General features: G+C 39.0%; 1 protein-coding gene across 4 annotated transcripts in view; it reads left to right on the top strand.

Annotated features, from left to right (window-relative positions):
• Positions 1-733: 733 nt before the first annotated feature.
• LRRN2 (leucine rich repeat neuronal 2) overlaps positions 734-19,789 on the top strand; it is a 166,979-nt gene continuing 147,923 nt past the window's right edge. For 2 of the 4 annotated variants that reach the window (XM_039340937.1, XM_039340927.1), the window contains exons 1-2: positions 898-1,269; positions 7,368-7,408. The gene's annotated coding sequence lies outside the window, so the exon portion shown is untranslated. Of the gene's footprint in view, positions 798-897; positions 1,270-7,367; positions 7,409-19,789 lie in introns of those variants that run through there. The other 2 variants (XM_039340954.1, XM_039340946.1) reach the window with 2 other exon arrangements.

Genomic DNA, 19,789 nt, shown 5'->3' with positions numbered 1-19,789 from the left:
TAAAATAAGTTTCTTATTTATATACATTATGTATATTATATATGAGGGCCAAGACTATTATTCCTCTTCACTCAATTCAGCCCAAGCAAGCCAAAAGGCTGAGCAACCATGTTTTAGACCATTGTGGATGAGCCTGGTGGCACAGTGGTTAGAACGCAGCATTAGAGGCTAATTGCAGGATAATTCTGCTGACAGCCAACAGTTCGATTCGCTCAAGGCTGACTCACCCTTCCATCCTTCCAACGTCAGTAAAATGACCCAGATTGTTGGGGGCAATATACTGACTCTGTAAATCGCTTAGAGCGGGCTATAAAGACTGTGAAGAGATACCGTACAATACCGTCTTAGTGCTATTGCTAGTGTGTGTGAGGGAAAGAGTGCAGATAGTATTTCCATCCAATTGGTTCAATAAGAACTTGGTTTTAAATGGCTGGGTCGGGGAGAGAGAGAATCTGCGTTTCGTTTTATCAAATTGAATACAACTAAACGACTTAGGTCAGACCAGGTTCTCGTGGTAGTCAAACCGTGGCTGTCTGAATGCTTCGTCCCCAGATGCTTTTCTGCCTAAGCATCACAGATCCCGGGACTAGCAGTTTTGAGCTACGGTGCCTGTATGTTCCGAGGTGGCAGCCTCTCTACAGGCAGTTTCAGCTGCTCCCCTGGAGCGCAGAGCGCTGCCCGTCGCTTCCTCCAACTCGCTCGTCAGGCACCGCTCAAACGCCGCCGCCCCGTTGTTTACCACCGAGCTCCCAGCGCCTCAGGAGTTAAAGCGGCTGAGAAAGCTGAAGCAGATTCAGGTGGGTGGCCCATTGCAGAGCCGGGCCTCCAGTGGGAGGGGGAGCTTCTCGAGGGGAGGGGGAGCTCTCTTAGCTGTGGGGGGGGGGGAGAGCCGCGGAGAGGGAAAAAGAGACGAGCGAATGCCTGCCGCCTAGGCGTTTGCGCGCGCGCGCCGGCGCGCTCGTTTGTGTGTGTGGTCACAACGGAGATGTGCGCGCAGGGAAAGGGATGAGACTCCCTGCCGCCGCCTCCAACTGGCAGGAAAGGGAAGCGCGGACAGAAGGGGTAGACGGCGGCGGGCGCTCTTCAGCCCTGGTCTCCTCAGAGCTGGGGTAGTCGTCAGCTCCTATCTGGGCTACCAAACCGACGCCCTCCCCACTCGGGCTGCCAACTCCTGGGCTCAGTCGGAGACAGCTGTGCGGGCTTCCAGAGCTGGCAGCAGGTCGTCCCCTGACAGCTGCAGCGCTGAGACGGCGAGAGGAGAGTCCAAGGGTAAGTTGAGCTCTGCGAGGTGTCTCCCCCAGTGCACGGCGACGAGCGGGGCTTGTGTCCCTCAGGTGGGGGGAGCTCGGACGCCGCCTCTGGGCGCCTAGTCCAGGAGCCAGGCCGAAGAGGAAGAGGGATGGTGCGCGACTGGCTGGGGAGAGCCGTCAGGGCTTGTCTGATTGGGGTGGTTTTGGCGGCAGCGACGTTTACGGGATTGGAGAGATGAGGGAAAGTTGGGATGCGGTTTCGGGCTTGGCAGCAGAGATTCCCAAGTGAACCTTTGGGATCAATGCAGGTGGAGGCTAACATTCACGACGGCTCTTGTGCTGCTGTGTAAAAAAACCAGGTGTGTCATTCACATCCAGCAATGAGGCCAAACTCCTGAGCCTGGTGACTAGGAGGGAGGTTGGGGTGCAGAATCGTTTATTCAGCCGGTGATCTGGTTTACAGGATGCTGTTGTGTATTCTGGAGTAGCTCTTGGAGCGAGCAGCCCCTTCGGTTTTTTGGCAGATCCTGGCCAAATCAAGCTACAGCCTTTGAATTCCGTGCAAACTGGCTGTGGCTTGCTTAGTACCATCCAGTTTTCTTGATCAACCCCTTATCTCATAAACATTCAAGGCGATTTTGGCATCTAAGGAAAAAAACAAAGGATTGCATTGAATAGTGTAGTCTAGCCTATTACTTTCATCCTTGACCCAGGAGAGTTCCCCTTGGGGGAAAAAAAGGGAGGAGGGAGAAGGGTGGTGCTAGAACTCAAGGCATCAAGAAGCAACATAAAAGAATGGAAACAGAAAACCAAATCTGAAAAATGTTGACAGAGGAGTAAATTGTGGAAGAAAAGTACTGGCAATGAGGGACCATCAGCTGATGCAGACAATAAGCCAAGGATCTGCCTTTTGATTTAGCTTCCACCCCAGCAATCTCTAAAGCTAACAACCATTGGTGATGGTTGCCTATCACCATCCCAGCCTCAGGGAGAGCCAAGCTACGAACATGAAGGTGGAGGTGTCCAACAGAAAGCAGGATGGGCAGTGGATCCGATCAGCTGAAGAGTTGGCAGAACAAGTACAGAATGTTGAAAAAAGCTCATTAGTCTTTCTACAAAGTACCTTTACCTCTCACCCTCCCAATCCCCAAGAGCTCTGTTCCCATTCATTTCTCCTGTTTCTATCAGCCCTAGTTTATCTATAGCCTATCATAGCAAAGCTATGTAATCATGTACATGGCATAGCAGAGAGGGAGTTTACCTACAGAAGCTTTCACATAACAATAAATCTGTCAGAATCTGTAGATTTTCCCTTCATTTCACCATTTGATCATGCAAACCTCTCCAGTGGCTATGAAACAAACCTCCTTAGTAACCATAAATATATCTGTATTCTGGCTATGACAATCAGATCAGTTGCCTTTTTTTTCTTTCCAGAGATATATTTTTATTATTATTATTTCATCTTTTAATTAGCCTTGCTATGAAATGTGAACATTAAAGGCAACTAGTATAGGTTCTGGGAAATTTCTTTTGTTTTTTCCCCCCAAGTGACACAATGGCATGATTTTATTTATTTATTTTTGACCAGAGAGAATATGTGTACAGTGGATGTTTCCCAATATAGTGTTCAGAACAGAAGGAAACTGACCTAAATTCTATATTAGCTTTGTATTGCTTCTGTAAGTCATTTTTTTATATTTGCATGTATGAATAGTAGCTTGGGCTAGGCATTATCTGTGGGCATTATTGGGAGGAATAAAAGCTTAACCAACTTGCACTTGTTTTGTCATGTATTTGTGTACTTTGGAAACTAGTACCTTTAAAGGCTAAAATATTGAAACTCACAGGTCCCAAGTAAAGAAAAGAGTAAATATGAAGAGAGATTATATATCAGACTTCTCCTCCTTCCCTTTCTGTGAAATGTTACCTATGAGGACTAATCTTTATGACTCAACCCACTTGTCAGCATGATGACTTTCAGAACCTTATATTATATCCTTTGGGAGAAAAAAAAGACACTATTCAGGTTTTGTCAAATGCTCTGAGGGACCTTTTGTCCTCTGTCCTCAGCTTGAACTTGATGTCATCTACTCTTGTTCTGGCAGAAGAAATGCCTGTGACTCACAGGTAAAATATCTACATATTTTGAAACAGGAGGGGCTTGGTCCTAGACCATGAACAAAAACAGGCATTTGAATGGAAATTGTTACTTAGAGCGAAGCTTTGGGACTTGCATTTAATTTTTAATGAGTGTTCTCAAAATATATGTTCAGCTAGAATTGCAATGGGGCAGTGGTCCAGGGCTTTAACGGCATGAAAGCCCCCAAACATCATGCAGAGGATGGCAAATGATCTGAATATCAGCAGACAAGACCGCCTGTCACTGTCGGGGCTGACATGGACATTCAGACTCCGCTAGAATGAATTGAGAGTCAGGAAGAATACAAGATTAATAAATTGCTTTATTATTTCCTGTTATAGGATTGATTCTTCCAAGACAGAGAGAGAGAGAGAGAGAGAGAGAGAGAGAGAGAGAGAGAAAGAGAGAGAGAAGGCATGTATGGGTTTACAGATATTTATATTTCAATTGACATTATATTTAGTTTCCAGGAAACTAAGTTCCCTTTAAAACAGGGGTGTCAAACTCAATTTCATTGAGGGCCACATCAGCATTGAGGTTGCTCTCGGGGGGGGGGGCGGGGGGGCGCCTACTGGGTGGGCTTGGATGGAGTGGGTGTGGCCTACTGGGTGGGCGTGGCCAGATCTACATCATTTGCATCAAGAGTGCCTGTGGGGGCCTGGGCAGGAATGGGACAGATCTGACGGTCTCTGGCAGAAAGGGGTGGGACCAGGGAAGAGCCCATGAAGCCGGATATGTGAAGTAGGCGAGGGCCATTTGCTGGCCACTTCCAGGAGATGGTGCATTTCTTCATTCCTCATAAAGGGTGACACCTCCCCAGCATGCACCCAGGGGGTCGGGGCGACGTGGCAGGGGCTGGTTCCTCACTGTTTCCAGACGGCTTGTGGAACTAAGACTGAATGCATTTCAGCATAGATGGCCATCACAAAATTGTACATTGGCTCCCGGCAGGCCTGGGCCAGGGCCAAGGCATTGGGGGCCATTCCCTCACTGTTTCCAGGATGGCTTCGTGGGCCACATGAAACCACTTTGCGGGCCGCATCCGGGCCCCGGGCCTTGTGTTTGACATGTCTGCTTTAAAACCATTAACTACCACCATCCCATTCCGCATTTAACACCAATTAGTTGATAGAATAGATGACAGACATTTATACATTTTATAGTCCTTGTCTGTCCGTGATATCTGGGCACTGAAGTGTGTGCATTAAAAAGGCAGGTAGATATATAACATTGTGCTATGCAAATAGGTATAATACTTCAGTCTATAACTTTGAATTTTTACTTCATCAAGTAGCATATATTCCATTCAGTTCATCTCCTGAAAGAAGATAATTCCAATAAACCTTTTTTCTGAAGAGAAAAGCAAGAATGTCAGGACCAAGGATCCTACCACCAGAAAAACCCAGTGGCCAGGTTCACTTAGGTTCAGAAAATAATTACTTTTCTCTAACTGCCTGTGTTTTCTGAATGTTTTCCCTGCTTGACAGTTGGAAAGTGATCTGGTCATCAAACCATCTAATGCTTAACAAATCCTTGCTCTACTTTATAGTGATATATCGAAGTGTCCTTTTTAACTTCATGTCTCTGTTCACCTTGAGGAAACTATATTCTCTCAACTGACCTATTTTGAATTGTACTATCGTCTTAACAGAATAACAGAGTGGGAAGGGACTTTGGAGGCATTTTAGTCCAGGGGTTCCCAACCCCTGGTCCGTGGACCAGTACCGGGCCACGGCATGCCAGCAATCGGTCCACACAAACAAAGAAAGCCCCATCCATAGGGTGCAGCAGCACAAAAACATGCCCTCTCCAGTCTGCGGAAAAACCTCTCTCTGCGTAACCAATCCCTGGTGCTCAAAAGATTGGGGAATTCTGTTCTAGTCCAAACCCCTGCTTAAGCAGGAAACCCTAAACCATTTCAGACAAATGGTTATCCAGTCTCTTCTTTAAAACCTCCAGTGTTGGAACACCACAACTTCTGGAAGCATATATTTATATATTTTACATTCATACTTACATTAGCTTGCTATGACTATTAAAAGCAAGTCTTAAACAGTAGTTCTTTTTCACTGTTGAAAATGAATGCACATGAAGGTATTACAGTAGGGAATATATATAAAGTTATTGAGCAGGAATAGCCAGGAAGGAGCAGGGCATTTAAACTGCAGGTGCATCACTTTAAAACCTATGTGAAATCAGCTAAAGGTTGATATGCAAGTGTGATGGTTTTATGACAAAAGGCCATAGGAACATAAAATATTCACCAATATGTTGGACTGGGTATTCAAAGCAGCAAAATAAAAAATGCTATTACATTTTCAGTACACTTCATAGTATAGCTCCAGGAGAATGACATAATACAGACAGGGATACTGATCAATGCCTCCTACTATTACCATTGTACAAGCTTTTCAACTTTACAAAATTTGGCTTCAGGGAAAAAAGTAAAACAAATGTTTTATTAAATGCAAAGACTTAGAGTTACAAAGTAGCTGTGACATCTATTGTATTCATGTTGTGATTTTGATAGATTTCCCAGCTCTGGACAATGTATGTAAACAAAGTTGTTCCACAGGCCTCTAATATCCTGCATTTATTGAACATGGATCCAAGTGTACAAGCACTTTTCATATATTATTTGAGCAATTCTTGCTTTAGCCCTCTTGGATAGATCAGTGTAATCAATCTCTATATTATATATTACAAGGGGCAGAGAATGAGTGGCTTATACTTACTTACCACAAGTGAAATATCAACCAAAAATGTCTTGATTCACCACTGAGAAGTATATTGTAAAAATTAGAAATTGGTTTTGTGATAAATACTTTTCTCACAAAAATCCATTGCAATTTGAGCACAACCTCCTTTTGGAGATTGGATTCTTTTTAAAAAATGGCTGGGCATCTGCCTTTTATAAAATAGGAACCCCTTAGTTTGCTCACTCAACCTTACTCTGACAGATAATTGGCAGTTGATGTCAGAATCCATAGGAGAAAGTCTTTTGCACAGATGTTGATACTCCTATTGAGATGACAGGATCCCTGAGAATAATATCATCCACAGATATGTATTTTATCTTTTACTTGCATTTCGATACAGTCAAGTGGAGGTTTTAAAGCAAAAGCTCTCTGTAACAAACTCTTACCATTGCTTTTATAAGAAGGAGAATGGAACCTTCAGCTGGAAGGAAGCCAAACTGAACTTAATTTGGTTGATGTGAAATAGAGCCCAAATTAACTCATTTGTGATGTGAACCCTTTCCAAAATTGAGCCTGAGGGAAACACAGTTGTTATTGCACCAGCTATTAATTAACCGTCTTCTCACCTTATAGTCAATCCTATAGAAGGGAGGGGAGATTGTACACTTTGGCTCTGTTTTTAATCATAAGTTCAGCCAAAAGGAAAAATGGTTTTTACCCGTATATATTTACATAAAATTCTTCTGATCGCGTGGTTAGGTATTTTGATTAGTTCAAAATAATACATCCAGCCACTACATGCATATGTGTACATATGTAATCAAAGTCCACATTGGACAATAGTAATGTATATGTAAATGTCAAATAAATATGTAAAATTTTAATTTCATTCCAGGTGTTTAGGGAATGCAGGAAAATGAAGATAAGTGTAGGCTTGAACAAAATTTCATGAATAGTGCCAATAATTCTTTCTCTTGTGTGCTGTGCTAGTCTGTCAGATCTGGAGCTTGTGGTGTAACTGTTCTGAATAAGGGATGATGACTTTTATTGGATGGATTCATCTTAGTGAGTGTAATCATAACTGAATTTTTGCCTCAAGAAGAGCTCTGTGTTTTCTGAAAGATTCACTTCTACTGAGATTAGTTCAGTAAAAGGTGACACTTGCCTTTTTTACATATGCTCATGTAAACTCCAGTATGATGAACATGTTAAAAATAATTTAAGAATATTTTTTTATAAGAATACATTTTAAATAAAGATTTTTTTTACTTGTAGGTATGGTGTGTATGAGGGTATCTGTGTATGCATGTATACAGGTAAGATAGTTCTAATGTCTTGGAATCTCTCTGAACTTTGATGTGAGAAAGGCATTGTTGATGCAAATGACGTTTTATTTTTGTAATTATATGAATAAGCTTTGCATACAAGTGTTAAGCTATAATTGTATACACAGTCATATTGAACACAAGTACAACAAAGGTTGTAGGATTGGGGATTCCTAGTCACAGTGCTCATATATTGTAGGGCCTATACCAGAGATCTTCAAACTTGGCCTGACTGAGAAATTCTGGGATTTGAAGTCCACAAGTCATAAAAGGGCCAAGTTTGAAGATCCCTGACCTATACTATAACACATGTGTGATGTATGTTTTGTAGAGGAATTTAGCTGGCCTTGAGAAGGAGGTTGAAAAGTTGAAACAGTTCCTCAGCCCTGTGAAAGTAGAAAGCATGAGAAAGGGACTTAGACCATCCTTTCATGTGGTAATACAATAATATTCCTGCAATTCCTATAATAGTCTGGTTTTTGTTTTTGCTATTTTATTTTATTTTATTACATTAAAGGACTGAGAGTATTACAGTCTACACACTCATGGAGGTGAGATGGTGAAAACATTGCCACTAATGTTTTTATCCAGCTGAAAATTCTTGTTAACTCAAGATATATTCCTTCCTTCTTCCCTCCCTCCCTGATTTTAATGTTCTGTACCTATGCTTTTTGTTTGTGTTATGTATGCAACTATTTATATTATGAAATATATACGGTATTACTAAAATAAAATACTTTAGTATGTTTTTTTTCCTGCATAGTGAACCTGTCTTGTGGTAGATCCTATGTTAAAACAAGTTTTGTTCTTTGTTCTATTCTTACATGATAATTCTCTTTGGATAAAATGTTCTTTCCTACATTTTGATGAGGTATTTCACATAGAGCAAATTGTTACACTGTGTTTCTTTTTTTAGATAGCTATACTTCTGACCCGATAACCTTGAATAACTAGGGAATATTCTGTAAGTATTATACTTAAAAAGTAAAAGTGAAGGAATATGGCTATCTATGATTAGAACCCAATTAACTCAGGGACACTACTGTCACAATCACTTTCTCAGGATTCTCATGGTGCACTAGTAGCTAGCTTTCATGTAGTACCACCGATAACACTTAATGAAGGTTAAGCCAGGCTAATCAAAACTGACTGTATATGCCACAAAGTTGTACTACCATAAGACATACATCTTATTTTTAAGCCATTATTGTAGCTGAAGCAGAGGTGGATGCAAATAGAGTGACACTAAAATGATACCTATGCAATGTCACTCAACCAAGCCCCTAAAGTTCCATGGACTTTATTTAACAGAATTTAATCTTAAATAAATATTTTTGAGTTCAGTGGGATTAATTTTTAAGAAGACATATTCAGAATTGCACTCTTAATCTTTCATCCTAAGAATCAATTTTGCTAGCCAAGATTTGTTTTGCACCAGCCCATATAACTTAATGAAAACAGAAGGAATGAAAATTCATAGCTAAATACAGCTGCTTTCATTTAAGGAGCTCAGGTAACAGCTGCCATATCTGTTTACTTAATTTCTATAGCCACCCATCTAAATTACATGGGCTTCAAACAACTCTTAACTGTTAAAACAATTAAAAACAGTACAAAATAAATATACAGCAACTGAGAAAATTATCACAATAATTGCTAGTACAGCAAAAATATGTGGTAATATTGCAACTGATTTCTGTTATCATATCTAGTATAATTATTTATATATTGTCTTAAAGACATCCATAAACATTAATAGACTTCAGATTTGAAGAGTCTTTCTGAATTGCAAACTTGGGAACATAATTTTCTAAGGCAACCATAGTGAGGAAGAACAATTTGGATGTTTGTTCCTTTTGCAATCTATGCAATGTTTCACTTGGACTCTTTTAGCAAAGAACTGTGAGCCACTGGTGTCTTGATTGATGGTATCTTCTTATATTCTGTTTTATGAGCAGAACATGATAACCACTTTCTCTTACTGTGCTGGAATATTTTTTTTCTGAAAATGCAATTGTTTTCCTCTTTCTTGTTCTGGAAATAATTTGAAATCAAATGTAGATAGAAAAATTAAAAGAAATGGCACTTACTCAATAATTTAACCTGATTTTTACTTTACCCAAGAAATCTGCTGAAAATCTGAGATGATGGCTAAGAGATAATATATTCTTCCATAGTATCGTTGGGACATTGGATGAAAGACTGAATAAACAGGTGCCTAGGATACTTTGTCATAGTCTTAGCCACTGTGGTAAGACGTTCTATTTCTTATTTCTACTTTCCCCATTGTAGTCTCAGTGCTCTGGGACAAGCTTCTCTTGGTCTCCTCCCTCATGTTTGACAAAGCAGTTTAAAAAAATACTGTGTTTTTGGGCTCTTGGCATCATTTGGTGTTCTTGGATAAGCATGGAACTTAAAAGTTATATTTTCTTATTGTGTGTTCTGTTTCATTTTTACTTTATTATTTAATAGGCAGTGTCTTCATTGATTGTATTGGTTTACAAACCTGTAAAATAAACATACAAATAATCATTATTATTTCTACATTTATATTTAAAAATAACAAATTCCATTTGAGCATAAATCACAGTCCTCTTCTTTAGCTATCCTTATGTGGCTCACTTGTTTCCACTCATTTAACTGGCAACTAAATGTCAAGTGTTCGTGAAATTCTGAAATTCAGTTGTACACTTTGATATAATATAAACATTACTTGGGTATATTGTTTAATGAAAAATAATCTTGTCACTACTTTTGTTTGGTAAAATGTAACTTGGTGATTTTGTAACATTTAACAAAAATAATATATGATTCTTTGCTGGCTCAGTCTGTTCTGAGCCAATCTTTTACTTTTTGGCTTGCAGACACCTGAGGCTTTTGCACTAGAGCTTATTAATTAATTCCCCACATGTAGGAGCTTGCTGTAGCCAATTGCTTTTGCAATTTAGTCCATGTGCCTGGAAACACAGTGGAGATCTATGTTTTCCTTGGACTCTTTTAGCGAAGAACTCTGAGCCACTGGTGCTTTGATTGATAGTATCTTTTTATATCCTGTTTTACAAGCAGAGCATGATATCTACTTTCTTTTATTCTGCTGGAATATTTTTTTTCCTGAAAATGCAATTGTTTTCCTCTCTCTTCCTCTGGAAATAATTAGCTTTTTACTTCCAAGGAAAGACTCATACCCCAAATTATTATTTTTCTTATGGGAAACCAAATTCTGCTTTTAATACAGGAAGCAGTATATGCACCATGCTTTATGAGAGCAAGTTTGGTCCTGTAAGAAATAAGCCAAGACAAGCCTCAAAACAGTGAACACAATTCCATAATAGTATAGTATCTCTTGGATTGTTCTGCCATTCCATTTTACAGTCTTTCAAAATGTGCTATACCCAAAAGACATACCATAAGAAAAAAGTATTAAAGATTCAACAATTATAACAATTACAACTAACTTCATTATTTTTTTAAAAAAAAAAATCTTCTATCCTGCTAAATAAAGTCTACTTTCCCTATTCTGTTTAATAATAAGGATTGGAAAATAATGCTAAAAATTTATTTCTTCTGAAAAAGCACTAAATCAGAGGTTGGCAGTCTTATTAAGCCATTATATTTATACATTTCATCCCCCCTTCTATGGGGTTTATGGCAAAATGTGTGACATTCTCAGTCAGTCTTTCATTCAAACAATAACTATACTGAGAGCTGATTAGTTTCATTAAGGAAAGTGCAGGGACACTGATGCAGGGATAATTTCTCTTACCCTGAATTTGTCCCACATGTTTTTACTAGCACTGGGGAGTGAAGGCAGCTTTACCCACACATTACCAAGTAATGAGAAGCTGGGTAATATTGATACTCAGAACAGAAGCCACCAATGTAACCAAATAGCTTATGCTGGTCTTGAGCATAATAAAAAACTGATTTGTACAAAATAGTTTAGTGCTCCTAAGAAGCACCTTGTTCTAAAAAAAGGAGAATAAGCAGGCAAACATGTTTCTGGATTAGAAATGTTTTTTCTAATCCCAAAGTTCAAGGTTAGACATTTTTAAATCTTATTCATTAAATGTCATGACTATAACATAACCGTCTACATTTTAGAGTCACCGCTATGTTTGCTGGATATATCTGCATATAGGTGTTTCATCTTCAAAAAGGGGTGTTTTTGTACATTTGGATATAAACTACTCTTGCCTTTGAAATTAATTTACTGGGCATCAAAATCCAGCTCTGATTTTCTTCCACTGGGTTGTTCTGATAACAGAGTGTCACAAAGCTGTTTGGACTCACAAAATATTTCATTAGTAGTATTTAGACCCGAAATGAAAAGACTTTGTACACTTTTGTATACTTTGTAAACCAGTAATTATGTAATGAAAGACACAACAAATTCATTATCCAGTTAAAATTATATTGCTGAAATTGGGGTAGCCAAGATTTGATTCTTGCATGGAAGTTTTACTCAGTTCTCTTCTTAAAAATAAAATGAAATCCAGAGTTCAGAATTCTTTCATTCTTCTGTACCAAAAGTTCAGTGATAGGCCACTGCTCTACTTAAAAATAAGGAGACTGCTGGTTCTACTTAAAAACAATCTCATACAGACTGATAATGTTTTACTATGAAATCAAGCCTAGATTTACCTAAGAATAAATTTTATTCAACTCAATAAAACCTACTTCTAAGTAGACATTTAGAGGATTGTCAGAGAAGCATTTAATTTAATCTGTTCAGAATAAAGTAATAAATATTTTCATCACTTATCACATTATTGCCATCCCTTAAATGAATAGATACATTATTTGACATCTACAGAAAATATTCCTTTCATTCCCATCTTTATCACTTTACTTTTTCTGGGATGCATGCCATTTTGGCTTTCACCTTCTCCTAAATCTGCTTTTTGTTTTATCTTCTAGGCCAAAGAAGCAAGAGAGGGAGAACTGTTAAAAAGCCTGATATAGTTCCAGGGCATCAATCAGTTTATAGGCAATGAAATATATGTGCAGGTCTTAAGGTTGTTGATGGGGTAGAGTATTTTGTGATAAATATATTTATTGTAGGTTGTGTGAAAGGTTGTTCCAATGAGTGGTTTTTAGTAAGGCAATAAATGGCCAAGAAAATTGCTCCAATTGCACTGCAGTACATTTCAGGCATTGAAGTTAATGGGGTTCTTTTCTATTCCTTTGCATTATCAAGAAGGGAATGATAGTGGACAAATAAGACTTACTCATTTGTAGCAAAAGCCACTTCTGTTCATGCATGGCAGGTGTGGATTTTTAAGAAATAATGTACTACTTGCATCTTTTAAATCCAGCTACTAATGCGGCTGGATACTGCAGGGTGCATATATGAAGCAAATGTCCATATATGATGAGGTTCTCCTTAAACATAAAATTAGAATGCTGATGATAATCAAAGGTATTGAAGTGTATTCAAAATCCTGCACCAAATTTCTCATTCTCACATTCAATGATCTAATGCAGACAAAGGGGAGGATAAGGTGATCAATGCATACTAATCATGATAGCTATCTATCGCCTCCAGTATCAGAGCCACCATGTCTTTGAACAGCTGTTTCTGGAGAATTTGAACAGCAGAGTGCTATTGTATTAATGTTTAACTTATTGGCTTTCCACCTGGGTAGCTGCTGCAGGAAACAAGATATTGAGCCAGTTAGGCCACTGGTCTGATCTACAGTATGAGGTTCCTTGTATTTTGATGCTTAAAAGAAATAGAGGCTTATTACAGAAAGAAAGTTAATTAGTGAATGCTCTGCTTTGAAATATATGTCAGTACATATATTCTATAGAGGAAAGTAGATAAAAAACAACTGACTAAATAAATAAATAAGTGTTTCAACTATCAATATCAAGAATAAAAGCTAGCTAGTGGACATGTAATCCAGATCTGTGCATATGTTTATGCTTATGTGAGTTCACTTTGATCAAGCAAACTGAATGGGGAAAAAGCAGATACATTTCTGATGCTGAGCCCTGGCCAAGAAATATCAGTAGAGATTCTTAGTTGAACCATAACAACAGATATAGCTTTCAGAGTTATGATGCCTTGTCCTGACTCTATGGGCACTGTCATGGTGGATGATTGGTGACAACATTCTGATGGCATATTCAGGAAAATGTCATGATATTTGCACTTTTGTCAGATACAAGCGAGGTCAGTAGGGCATCACTGCAATTTGCTGTGAATGACATTGCCTGACTCCCTTATTTATTCATTATATTCTGATGTTATTGGGTGTTTTCATACTTCAGTAACAGCAAGAAATGTACATAAATCTTACCCTAAACCGATTGAAGGTCATTATCATAAAGATGGAGTATAAAACTGTGGTTACCAGTCTATTCCAGTAAGTAGTTGACAAAAACCTGACATGAATTGGATTGTTTTATGCTAAGGTGACTAATCGTCCTCCTTTAGGGAGGACAGTCCTCCTTTTGTGAGTTCTGGCCTCCGTCGAAAAGTGTCCTCCTTACATGTCCTCCTTTTCGATATTTGAAGACTAATCTGCAGGGCTTTTTTTCCCCTCATAGAATGCTCAGAACGGCATTCCGGCACCTTTTTTTATTTTTTTTTTCAACTTATTAATGAGCTGTGCTGCTCCCCCTATTGGCTTTCGAAAGCCAATAGGAATTGCTGCTGAGCGCGCCAAAACACCTGGCCGGCAAACTTTGCATATGTAAGTTGTCTGCAGCGAAGGTGAATTGGCAGGAACTTTGCACCCCTCCCTGCTACCCAACTACACCATCTCCTAGTTAGTCCCAAAGATACCTGGAGGAGACTGGAGCGGCAATGCCACGGTAACTTTCTCTTGATCTTCCACCCAATATGGCAATAATGGCTGCGGGTGCAAGAGGCAGGGGCGGCAGGGCTGCTGCAGGTGGGGGTGTGAGGGGCAGTGGTGGCCAGCTGCCCCACGTGCTGTGGGAGCTGGAGGTGCTGCTCTACACAGGGCTGTGCAGAGTGGATGGTGGTGCTGGCAGGGCGGCTGCAGGCAGGGTGTGTCAACGGCGGGCTGCCCCCTGGGGCCGGAGCCAGCGGAGCTGGTGCTTTGGGAGCCGCAGGGCCCGCTCTACACGGCAGGGCAGCAGTGCTGGCTGGGTGGCTGCGGGTGGGGGTGCGGTATGTAAGCATAATTACAATATAAAATGTTATTGTTACAAATGTTTTTATTATGCATTTATCATATTGTAATGTAATCTGTATTATTGTTGCAATGAATAAAATGTTTCTTTTATTTACAATATTTACAATATTTTTTTCTTCAATTTATTTATGTCCTCCTTTTCATTGTAAAAAAGTTGGTCACCTTATTTATGCCTAACATAGAAAGATACAGCATAGCTTCTGGAAAATGCTTAAATGAAACATGGTGGTACAGCTGATGGTATGGATCAATTCGATAATGATTTTAATGAGGTGACTCTTTCCAAAACAGAGCATTTATGAAAGAAAGTAGAATGGCCACAAACTTACTTCATTAGCAATAGGATCCATTAAAAAGAGAGGAAAGGTTTTGAGAGCTAAAAACAAGACTTTAGATGTCTTCTGATAACAGGTATTTCTCCTCCTCCTCCTCCTCTTCTGGTTTCCAATAATTTAACTCAAACTTTGTTGGTTATGTTTCTAACATATATACAGGTAGTGCTCGACTTATTACCACAACTGGTACCAGAATTTTAAGCAAGAAGGTTGTTATTTCATGAGCTTTCTTTTCTTTTCTTTTTGCCGTGGTTGTTAAGTAAATCATTGCAGAATCATATAATCATTGTGAATCTAGCTTCCCCCATTGTCCAAAACTGTCTGGAAAGTTGCAAATCAGGATCACATGACCTTGGGATGTTGCAACTCTTGTAAATGCATGCTGGCTGCCAAGCATCCAAATTTTGATCACATGACTATTGGGATGCTGCAATGTGTATGAGAGTAAGGACAATTTGTTAGTCGCTTTTTCAGCAAAACTATAATTTCAAATGGTCACTAAAAATGGTTTGCCCGTATGCAAAATGAAATACAGATGCATAAAAATCTCATTTTTGTGTGAAGAATCTAAATATTTGAAGAAATTCTTTTTAAAAATCTATTTACTATTGGTAAATTTACTAATTTGCTATCATGTTTAACCCCAGAGGGCAAAATATACTCACTCGTGATCTTTACTTCTTGTTAGTGGTGTGTTGATTTTGAAACACAGATAAATGCCAGAAGAAGTATGCCAGATACCCTTTATAATTCATTTGTTATGAATTATTAAATTATTAATAGCTACTGCTTAGTATTTCTGCCAACATTTCTCTCCAACACTTTCTGAGTCTAAAATATTTGGAACATCATCATAGAAATTCTAGTGCAGGTGCATATATATATATATATATATATATATATATATATATATATATATATATATATATATATATAAAGGAAGTTTGTTATTTATTTATATTAACTATATTATATATTCTATATGTGGCACAAGACAATTCTTCTTTACTGAATGAGGCCTAGGCTTGCTCTAGTGAGTCCTATTAGAATTAATCAACTTTTCCTGTTCTATTATAAAATCATGTATGCCAGAGAATGTTGCTAGGAAAATCTGAAATGATATTTTATTAAGAATGCATGGCTATACCACATTGGTTTTATTCCTCCTTCTTTATTTGCTTCAAACCAGAGTTAAATCAGTACTAAAGATTCAAAAGCAAAGCAAGAAATAGTTCTTATCTCCAGACAATTCTTTATGCTTTTGTACAATTCAATAGTGGCTAGGTTTTAACCATCTTAATTGCTGACAAATGATTTTTAAATGAAAGGGGCACCCCGATTTACAGTCTAATGGACCTCAGGCCTTCCCGTGTCCTGTTCTAACAAACAAAAAGTATTCCAACTGTCTTCTGGCCAAGATCCCTATCTTTCATACGATCTTCACTCAGCTGAGAAATTGCTTTCAGGGCAGAGGGGAGTATGAGGAGGGATGCAAACTGAAAGCAAACCAGTTGGCAAATCAATGCTAAAACTAAAGCTGAATTCAAGGGCTGAAGTCTAGATGCTACAGTCCTGGCAGTGGAAGACGATGAAAGGAGCAACAAGCCTAGTGCCAGTTCTTGGGCTGAAATGAGTGTATGCCTTGTCATGGTTTTAGAAAGAATATTTCTTTCTAGTCCTAAATATGAGCATCGGCAAAAGATAATTGCACAATTGCCCTGAATAGAAGCTAATGTCATTTAAAATCCTTCCCTCCCCCCCCCAGTTCTTTAAAGATGTTTGTGGAAGTAGGGCGGTTAGAGATAAAAGCAGCACAGTGTCAGTGAGACGCAAGCCCTGTCCACACACTATGCTAGAGAGAAGTTCCCTGAAGATGAGCTCCCATATGAGTCCAAAAGCTCAGAAGACAAAACCGTTGGTCCCGGTGACCAATCCAGATTGTATTCTGTCCCTTTTGTAGGTTCATTATAGGGATGGTGCTCATGGTGCAAGAACAAAATACTTCTTTTCATTTTGCTAAAAGTAGCTAGAGGTATAGATTTATTAATACCGATTGCATTTTATTTATGATTGTTTTATATTGCTTTTTAAGTTACTCTGGAGGACTTTTATCTGGAACTTAGAAAATACATAAATAATAGACTGGAAGTCAAAGTAGATGATAAAGTATTGCTAGCATAGTACAGATAAAGTATTGCAAAGCAGTATGATAGGACAATTCTGGCCAATCACACTGAACAGCTTGACTAGTCTATTTTGAATCAGCTGAAGTTTCTGAACTATCTTTGAAGGTAGCCCCATGCATAATGTATTGTAATAATTCATGTGAGAGGTTATCAGAGTCATAAATAACAATAGCAAAGCTGTATCTGTCAAAATAGGTTGCAGTTGGTATATCAGCTTGTAGTGATAAAAAAAACCTAGCAAGCAAAAATGAAGACACCTGGGAACAATGCACTGCAGAGCTACTATTGAACCAGCAGAGTAAAAGGTAATGGAATTCATAAATGCTTTCAATATTTCTAAGAACTCCAGGGTGGATTATCTAAAGTTGGAGATGATTGTTTTATTAGCAAAATATTCCTTTGTGTAGAAGAATTGAATGAAAAGTCATACCTCCAGTGTTATAAGTCATCAACAGATGGCAGTATGATAGTTAGAAGCTCCAACACATTCACTAGTATCTGTTGTTTCATGCAGTTGGTCAGACATTGCTATCAGAAAAAGTTAGGTTACTATGACATGGAAGCCTGTAAGTAAAGAATGATGAGTATGCTTTAAGCAATGCACTCTGATTATTATTATTATTTACTGCCAAAGCAGTCCTTCCAACTGAAATTCATCATTGAATGTACTTTGTTTATGGTGATGATAGTGTTGATATGAATACTGTGTGTTGGTGAATCCCCCCAAAATATAAAGATGGTAAAGTGGGAAGGGCTGATTTGTGTGATCAGGGATGAACTGTGAAGAAAGGTTTATGAACTGATTAAGAACCATCCACAGATTAATCAAAAATAAATTGCCATCAAACTTGGTATTCCACGGCTTAGGTGACATTGTTGGTGTTTTTCAATATTGAAAGTTTGTGCAAGATGAGTTCCTTGCATATTGATGGCAAAAATGAAACCTGCAAGAATTGAGATTTGCCAGCAATTGTTATATTACAGGAATGAAGATGAAGATTTCTTTTACATAATGTACGCTCATTATTATGATCCAGAAGTGAAGCACCAATCCTTGAAATATCTTCACAAAAGTTCACCTGTAGGGGGAAAAAAATCAAAACCTAGGATTTGGCAGAAAAATCATGGTTAAAGTTTTTTTTGGGGGGGGGGATGTAGGTGATGTTATTCACATGGATTTCCTTGAACCTACTACCACTATCCACCTAGAGCAGGGCTTTTCAACCTTTTCACCCATTGTACCACTTTTAGGATATGGCAATATCTGAGTACCACCAGTCTCCTAGCAAGGTGTCAAAAACTTTATGACCAAAAAAAAAAAGGAAAAAAGTGATAAAGTACAGGTAGTCCCCGACTTACAACAGTTCGCTTAGTGACTGTTTGAAGTTACAATGGCACTGAAAAAAGTGCCCCCCAAGCCACAGCCGAGCAAGACATCTGCTTGCCCACCCAGCAGCTCTCTTCCTCCTGTCCGAGGTTTTCATTGTTGTGAGCATTTCTGTTGAGGATTGGCAGCGGGGGTGGGGTGGGGGTGTTTGTTTTTTATTCCCCCTGTCTGCTGGGTAGTTGCAGCAGGTTTTGGTCACTTCACATGACCCTGGGATACTGTGACCGTCATAAATATGAATCAGTTGCCAAGCATCTGAATGTAAATTACAAGACCATGGAGATGTTGCAACATTCCAGCTGATCAGTGCTTCTTCTGGGCCCAGCTGGAGCCTGGCACTAATTCTGGCACTTCTGCTGAGCCCTGACAGCCCTGCAGCTCCAGCCATCTCTCACTCAGGCTTGTGCAGTGCTGCCACCAGGTCAGCTCATTCCCCTCCCCCACTACCACTTTTCTAGGATGGTCGCGTACCACCTGCCAGGTGCCAATGTACCACAGGTGATACCCGTACCACTGGTTGAAAAGCCCTGACCTAGAGCACTACACTTCAATATTCAAAGTTTCAAAATAATACTTAAGCAGAGTTGGGAAGCACAAGAAGGACATTTTGCCGCAATATGACAATGCTAGGTCTCATAGCTCATGAGCTCATTAACCATCCAAGAGGCAGTTGTGAAGATGGATCTTGCCATCTTACTCCATCTACCATATACTCTAGATTTGATGCCATGTGACTTTCCCATGTCCCCAAATTGAAGGAATATGTTTGTTTGATTCAAATAAAAAGGTGGAGAGGACTGTTAGGAATTAACTGAAGAGGCAAAGTGCAATGTTCTTTCATAAAGATTTTAAGAAGCTTATCCATCATTAGCAGAAGTTTGTAGCAAGTGGTGGTGATTTTATGGACATAAGTACAGGTAGCAAATAATAAAATATTTCATTCGAGAATTATTTTCCTATCTCATTTATTAAAATATCTCTATTTAAAGTTATGAAGTTGGGGACATTAGTTTTCATTCAACTCTTATATACTGAATTTATTTATTTATTTATTTATTTATTTATGAGACTTATATACCGCTTTAAGTGCAAGCACTCTCTAAGCGGTGTACACCAGTAAGCAATGTATATATATATTTACATTGCCCCCAACAATCTGGGTCCTCATTTTACCTACCTTGGAAGGATGGAAGGCTGAGTCAACCATGAGCCGGTGAGATTTGAATCGCTTACCTGGTGAACACAGTCAGCTAAAGTGGCCTGCAGTACTGCACTCTAACTGCTGCACCACCTCGGTT

This window comes from Crotalus tigris, unplaced genomic scaffold (assembly GCF_016545835.1).
Source record: "Crotalus tigris isolate CLP2741 ecotype Arizona unplaced genomic scaffold, ASM1654583v1 scf7180000017550.10884619, whole genome shotgun sequence".
Taxonomy (NCBI): Eukaryota; Metazoa; Chordata; class Lepidosauria; order Squamata; family Viperidae; genus Crotalus; species Crotalus tigris.
Note: the sequence above shows the minus strand (reverse complement) of the source record. Positions and strands in the feature narration are given on the sequence as shown.